Source organism: Lagopus leucura, unplaced genomic scaffold (genome assembly GCF_019238085.1).
Source record: "Lagopus leucura isolate 7727_CA_CO unplaced genomic scaffold, USGS_WTPT01 Super-Scaffold_810, whole genome shotgun sequence".
NCBI lineage: Eukaryota > Metazoa > Chordata > Aves > Galliformes > Phasianidae > Lagopus > Lagopus leucura.
The window spans coordinates 10,066,365-10,074,490 of record NW_024962261.1 but is presented as its reverse complement, the minus strand read 5'-3'; positions in this window follow the sequence as shown (position 1 = coordinate 10,074,490).

Genomic DNA, 8,126 nt, shown 5'->3' with positions numbered 1-8,126 from the left:
TCTATATACACAATGAGCAAATTAAGAAATATCGCAGTACTAAAATCCAGACCATGCTTCTCTAAAGCCTATAGCAAACCAGTGGCCGCCTCCTCCCCTTCAGCTCTGCCCCTCGCACTCTGGCACCCCATGCAATGGATCTACTGCTCTGCAATACAGGGCAGCTCTGCTCCAAAGCCCCTGTGTTATTTATGAGTTTGGAAATCAGAGCCACTTGGTTCACTGCCAGTAAATGGCAATGATTGGAAGGAGGAAGGGGAGGGCTTGTGTTCAGCTCTTCATTCTCTATTCATTGTGAAAAGGGGATCACTCCAGCTAACTGGCCCATGGAGATAAGGATTTCAGACAATCTGCATTAGCCTGATAAGCCAGGTTTGCATTGCAGAAAGATTATTTGTTAAGAGCCTCAGTAAAACAAAATACAGTCAGAAAGCTTATCAGCGCAGATCATTTCCACTCGCAGCTCTCTGACATCTCTCCCCCATAAATAAAAGCCCCAGTCTGTGCCTCAGCTCTTTGGTGCAGAGCAGGGACTGAGGACAAGGAGCAGTGGGGATGGCTGGGGGAGGAAGAACAGGCTGAACTCCACTGCAGGAGGGCAGCCATGTCTGGCCGATGCAGAGCTGTCAGGTGGGAGCCAGGCATCAGGGCTGGCCAAAACAGCCTGTCCTCTATGCCAGCCAAGGGTCAGGTCAGGAAGGAGGAGTTCCTGCATAGAATCATAGAATCATTAAGGTTAGAAAAGACCTCTAAAATCACCAAGTAATTCCAACTGTCAGCATATCCCCACCATGCCCACTGACCACATCCCTCAGTGCTGCATCCACACAGTTCTGGAGCACCTCCAGGGATGGTGATTCCAACACCTCTCTGGGCAGCCTGTGCCACTGCAGCACCAGTGGAGATGAAATTGTTTCTTTTGGAGATGAAATTGTTCCTAATAATCAACCTGAGCTTCCCCCACTACAACTTGAGGCCACTACCTCCCATGCAAAGCCATTATGTCTTCTCCTAAAATGGTTTCTGTCCTGTGCAGAAATGATCTTTTGCTCTACTGTCTTTTTCCTTTTTCTCACATAGAAAACACTGGCCTCTAGTGTACTAATTCCTGGGAACTCCCACCTCCTTGGTAGTCCCTTCTCTTCCCCGACAAGCTGGCTGTGTCAGAAGGCTCCTCTTTAGCCAGTGGCTCTCCTGAACCAGCCCTGCTAAGCAATGCAAAGCTATGGGAGGAGTGCCATGTTCTCAGCGACAAAGCCCCAGTGTTCTTCAATGCAAGTTGTGCTGAAACATTTTAAGAAGTGGTACAGGAGATATGTCCATCTGGTCATCACTCTGACCGAAATGGAAAGCATCCAGCTCCAAATTTCCCCATGTCAGCCTTCAGGAGGAGTAAAGACTGGGTAACATCTAGAGGAACTCAGAAATGGCACTGGGGAAGATGTGGGAGATGGGGCCATGCTGTGGTGTGGGCCATTCCTTGGTTTGCTCACAAGAGATACTGTGGACCGTTGCCTGTAGGTTTGAACAGCTTCACTCGTACAACAGGAAAAAGCAGCCAAGATTTGGGCCAAGGGGCAGAATGATGGACTGGCTGACTTCAATAGCTTCTTGCAATTAAATGGCTGTAATCATTTGCTCCTAACAACAAAACAACAGGTACCTTTTAATGAAGAAATGCAGTGGCATTTGCTAATGAAGAGAAGTGGCTGCAGCAAGCATCCTCTGACTGCTGAAGGCATCAGTGGTGTAAAGACCACCAAAGATGCTGCAGACAGCACATTGTGAGCTCTGTGCTGGAGACAGGCCCAGTCCCTCACTGTAGTGCTCCTGTGCTCCTGAGGTTGCTGCATGTCTCTGTCAAGCTCACAGAGCAAAACACCAGTGCCCAAGCACACCACAAAGCCATCCCTGACTGACAGCCAAAAATCCTGCTGACTTCCTTTTCCCACTTATTTCTGGGACTATAAGACCCATAGCTGCAGATTGGAAACTGACGTCCTATGGCAGCAGAAGCATCCAGGCTGCAGAATAAGGGTGCCTGGGGATCCGTTTCTCCACAATGATCTGTTTGTACCTACTACGTCTGTTTGAACCCACTGCATTCCCTTACATGGGGGGATACAGGAGCATGAGCTGTACTGTTCTCATGCCTCCGTGGACCAGAATGTGAGCTAACACTGCATATGTGTGCATGGTTTTCTCCTTTCCTGCTAAGGTGTATCTGCTCTGTAGTCACTGCCCGTAATACACTCATAATTGCCAACATCATCACTGGTGTGCAGGGGAACACCATAGCTTATCTCAAGCAGCGTCTTTTCTGGCATAAAAGATTCCCTGGGGTTTCTGTGCGTTTCTCTCTGAACATGGGCTGGAAAGGAATATGTGAAAATAAGTTTGTGTGGCATCCATATTTATAAATGTAGAGAAAACGTTTTGCTAGGCTTCACAAAATAAAGTAGTTGGGAATAAATACTTCTGGCCTAGCTCCTGTCTTTACCGGCTGTCACCCATTTAATCTTCTCTCCCTTTCCATGTTTGTTCAGAAGTCTCTCTCTTTCAGTGCAGCTGGAAATGTTGTTACTAATGGGTGACCAAGCCTGAATGCTGACAATGTCAGATGATTACAACTGTCCAAAGAGCAAACACATCAACTTTTCAACAGGAGATGCTCTTGCTGCTCTGATGAGCTTCTGAGATACAGCTCCAGGGAGCGCTGGTGATAAATGGAGGATAATGCCAACTCAAGATGAGAGGCCACAGGGTTCAACAGTTGCTCTATGAGAAAGCTGCTGTACTTAAGAGTTTTGACTTTTCTGACTGGGGGTGACTGGCTAACAAGGTCTGTGATTGCTTTATTGATGTCAAGGAGGGTCTCTTACATTATTCTTGAAGTGGCAGGAACAGCAATGGCTGAGCTGGTGAAAAGAAAGGAGTGAAGTGCCAGAACTGCTTGGCATGTGTTTGTCGCGTGCTGAGATAGCAGATCAAATCCAAACTGCAACAAAGTAATCATAAAAAAGAATCAAAATTCATGGGACACAATCTGCCATGTGTGAGTCCTTGCTTAAATTTAGAGTTTGCAGATGACAGAAAACTGAGAGGAGTGTCTGGGGGTTGTGCTGCTATCCAGAGGGACATCCGTGGACTGGAGATGGGGCCAACCTCGTGGAGCTCAGCAGGGAGAAGTGAGAAATCCCATTTGTGGGGAGGAACAATACCAGACACAAGGACTGGAAAGAAAACAGCTCTGCAGAAAGGGGCCTGGGAGGCCTGGTGCACACTAGAGTGTGCCATTGCCACAAAGGCCTCTTGGCTCCTTTAGGCAAAGTGTCACTAAGCAAGTTAAGGGGGGTGATCCTTCCCCTCTGCTCGTAGTGAGGCTGCACCCAGATTGCACTGTTCAGTTCTGGACTTCTCACTGTAAGTGAGATCGCCCAAGAAATGCCCACTAAGACGATGAAGGTGATGTTCATCGGTTTGGGTTGGAAGGGACCTCAGCACCCACCCAGCCCCAAACCGTGCCATGGGCAGGGCTGCCCACCCCCAGCTCAGCTGCCCTGGGCCCCATCCAACCTGGCCTTGAGCGCCTCCAGGGATGGGGCACCACAGCTTCTCTGGGCAGCCGTGCCAGGGCCTCACTGCCCTCTGAGTAAATAAAAGCAAAACCTTTGGATGTAGAAGCCTTCCAAGAAGCTGTGTTTCCTAACTTATTTGACTGAGCTCTACAGAGCTCTGGAGAGGGACTGCTCGCACTCAAGCAGTCTCTGCTCTTGGCATTTCAGACTGGGGCTGTTTCTAATACATATTTGTAAAATCCAGCCTGAGATTTTGCAGGACTCTTGCTTTACATGGTGCAAAGCACACAGCTTTCCCCATCACCTCAGCAGCAGTGCCTTGGGCTGGCACTCAATCATGAGATTATTTGCAGCATCTCTTCATGAACTACCGCAACTTGAGAAGCATCATCTGCAGCACTAATCAGCACATGCTAAATCATTCATCTGTGTTTTTATTTTAAATGATGCAGTAACTGCTTTCTAATGATTCAAAAAATAACTTCAGTAATGAGAGCAAGCGTGCAAGAGAGCTTTCTGCTCAGCCTTGCCAAGCTTCCATAGAGACTTGTAAAGGTTTCATTTTGGAGTGTCAAGATTTCTGCTTCAGAGACACAAGAAGTAAAAAAAGTCCATCACAGACCTTTAAAACAGTCATTCAGCTACCGGCCAGGCTGTTCTAGAATCCCAAGCACATTTCCTTTGCATTGTACACACTGACATTCACGCTGATGGTTAAAGAAGGTATTCATAAATGTTCAGGCCAGAGGGGGAACGCTGTGAGCACGCAGCATGATCTGCAATGCACCAGGCATGAAATTTCACACGGTTATTTCTGTATAGAATATTTGACTACTCTTTTAGAAAGATTTATTTCGGGAAAGCAGGTGCTACCACGAGTGTTCGTTTCCCTCTGTTCAGAACAAAACTGCCAACAACCCTTCATTTTTTCAAGGAGAGGGGTTTTACCCACACTCCTTAATTACAACTGTGACTTGGATTTGGTAATATGGATTCAGTGCTTATGTTGTACTCTGTTGCAGGCTAGATCAATAGGACATTTGTGTATAAAACTAAGCCTCCACAGAGAACTCTGTGAACTGTTAGGCTAACTAATGCCATTAGGGAAAACCATCAACAGATGGAAATCAGATGCTGGTGCCTATTTACCAAAGCTGAGGATCTAGGCCTTTATATGCAAGTGGAGGATATCTTTCTTTTACATGCTTGTACACTGACCTCTAGTTTCTGTATTTTATTCAGCAATACATTGTGATATAACTACATGTCTATAAAGAAAATAACCTCAAAAGTAAGGCTTGCACCAGAGTTTCTCGAGTTGCTGTGTGAACTTGGAGAGTTCTGCAAACATACAATAAAGGACAGATCTGTTAGTGGAAGACTGGCTGGTATGAAGAAAGGTTTCTGTTATAACACTGATGCCACCCCTTCAACATCGCATTCATCTGTGCAAAATAAACAATTCCTAGTGATAGCAAAAAGCAGAGACTGTTGTTGTCTTGGGCTGGCAGACTTCACAACATATGACAAGGGAGAGATTTTTAAAGCAGCAAAGGATACAAACTGTTTTTAACACCAGAAGCCAACATCTCCCAGAGTCTGTTTCAAGGGAAAGGGCGTAAGAAAACCAGCAATTTATTTTTCATTCGGACAGCAGAGAAAGACTTGGGGCATATTTTCACAACTCTTTCATATCTGTATCATTACACAGTTTTGTTTGCCTTCCATTCCTTGCTTTCAAAGAAGTCTGGGATGAATCATACACAGATCATTCTGCTATCTGAACATTCCTTCCGGATGGCATCTCCCTCCAACGCTTATTGCCCTGCTCAGCAAGGCATCGTCTGTTCTGTGCAGGAATAGAAGCATTGTTCAACAGCCTCCGTCTGCTTTAGACACATCCTTCCAAAGAGCTGTGCTGCACTCTTGTAGTAAAGGGTCTAATTTTCACATGTTTAAGACTGTGCACTTTCTTATCATTTCCACGGTGGTATTGGGACTGGCTTCACCATCATTCCCACTGAGCTATTTAGGTGCTCAGCTCCACTATCAGATTCCAGAAATACCAACTTTTTAGACTCATGCACAATGATTTCAACTGCAATTTTGTAGAAGTAAAAAATCATGGAAAACAGTTAACTCAGTCCCACTGGAAGACAGGTTTAGCTACAATTAATCTTTGAGTCCAAGCCGGCACATCTGATGACCTGATCTTAGTGACCACCAAAATCAAAAGCTTTGTGCATTTCCATGCGTAATATACCCCAGAATTCTCTGCAGGCAATCTTGCTGTGCATTTCTCTCATTTACTTTTCTCTTCTGCCAGTTGCGAAGAAAGTAAATGCATCCCTTCCTTTTTTGCAGCACCCTGTTATGGACTTTGGAAACGTGCTACAGTTCTTGTCCTACAGGCCTTCTCTTAAGCAACACAGTTTCTACAAACTTTCCTCGCAGAGCTTTAAACTTCTTGTTATCCTCCACTTCTAGGCTTTCCCGAGCAGGCACTGCAATCTTTAACAAATGAACAAATGTAGCGTGCTTTGTTTGCCACATGAAAATGAAAGTGCTTCATGTATTGTTGGTTAAGACCTTAAATACGTGCAGCGGAGAGAACTCTGAAGTTGCCCCCTGCTCATAACATTTTCAAAATGAAGGTTGTAAATTAGGAAGGTAAAACAGCACTAGAATTAGGAATGTGTCTGTGATTGGGCAATTCAGGGGAATATAGCAGGAAACGAATGCCTAAATCTGTGTATTTCTTTGGCATTGCATCACAGTATGCCTCCTAACAGAACAGGTTTCTGCTGTGTTTACACCACTCCTTGGACACAACCCTACAAGTAGGAAACATGCAGCTGGGTGCACAAAGCATGTCAGGAGACATGCAGAAGTATAATGTGCTTGTGTAATTGCAAGATCCTTTTTTCTACCTTATTCCAACCATTTTTGTTGTGGATTCCTATTACTTGCAACATACACAAGCTTGGGCTCCCTTGTAGGTCAGTCTGACAGTCTTTCAAGACACGGTATGTGTCATCTTGACCACCACGGCACTCTTAAGTGCCTGAGGAATCTGATTCCAGCACCAGTCAATATGCTGGCAGACTGGCTTTGCTGCTGTTGAGAATTAACTGCAGAGTTATGCATAACACACTGCTGGACTGAGAACAGCAACATAACTTTGTAGTTCTCTGCTTCATCATGTGCTCTGTTACGGAAACAATCCAGTATATCATTTTGGAATCATATGAGGTCAAAAATGTGTTCTGGTTTAATGAGAACCAATGAATGTTGTGGAACAGGTGCAAGCAATCCTTCTCAGTTCAACTTTCTACTCTCTGCCTGCTGACTTGTTTTGCTCCTGGTTTTCCAACTTCTACTTCTGAATTCAGAGGAAGTTCTTCCTCTGCTGACAAGCAAGGCAAATACACAAAATATTTTCGGTAGGCAAAATAAAGTCCACAAGGTTCTGGTAAGCACCAACACCTGATACTATTTTTCATTCTTTTTTAAGCAAAAAAATCTATTTGATGAAGGGGACACTGGAAAGGGAACAAGAAAGGAGAATATATTAAATACTCCAGTGTTTTGACAAACAGCTTTGCAATAGGAGCTGCAAGTATAGATAAATGCTGATGAAGAATTGAAGTGCTCCTCTGTGAAGAGCTTTCACTGTGAAGAAACCAGGGAGCATTCCATTGCAAGTGGCATGATAATGTAATGATAAAACACCATTGCTAGGACACAGAAAATCAATCAGAATGCCAAATCAGATTTGGCATAGCTGAATTCTCATCAAGTTTATTAAAAATTAACAGCTCAAAATAAACAGTAAGTAAGCTGTGTAAGAAACAGCTCAAAATTTTTACTTTTCCAATATTTCACAGTAATTACAATGACTGTGTTAGAAATGTTGCCCGAGATGGCAAAATAAAGCATGAAACCACAACTTGAGCAGTAAATTTGAATCTCATTCTTCTAATCCGTGTTAAATATTTATTTGTATCTTCTGAAAATATTTTAACTTGAATAACTTATATACAGTTATCATCAAATATTTCAGAGATCCGCTCTCAGGGACATGCATTTTTTCCATTACAAATTCTTTCCATCTGTGAAGTCAAAAACTTGACAGGATTACAATTTTCTGATAGAATCTGTCCTTTGACTCTTAAAAGATCGTAGTTGTAAAACTTGCAGGCTGATTGTACACCATGTAGTACAGAAGTCAGTGACAACAGAGTTCTGGGCACTAAAATCATGAGGAATTGGCTTTTTCCATTTTAAAGAACAAAATACAAAAAAATATATACCTGAGAAATTATCCCTTATGATGCAACGTTTATGTTTGCAAGTAAACGGCAAGAGTAGGATTTCACATCTTGTTCTTCTTAATTAGGCAAAGTTACAGTACCACTTCAGAACAACATGACAGGTTTTTGTCGGAAGCTGTATAATTCACTCCAGTGCCTCAGTGGCAGGAGAGCTCTGGAACACAGAGAGCTAGCAGGGAAATGTATGCCACATGCTCCAGGATGAAAACTGCAA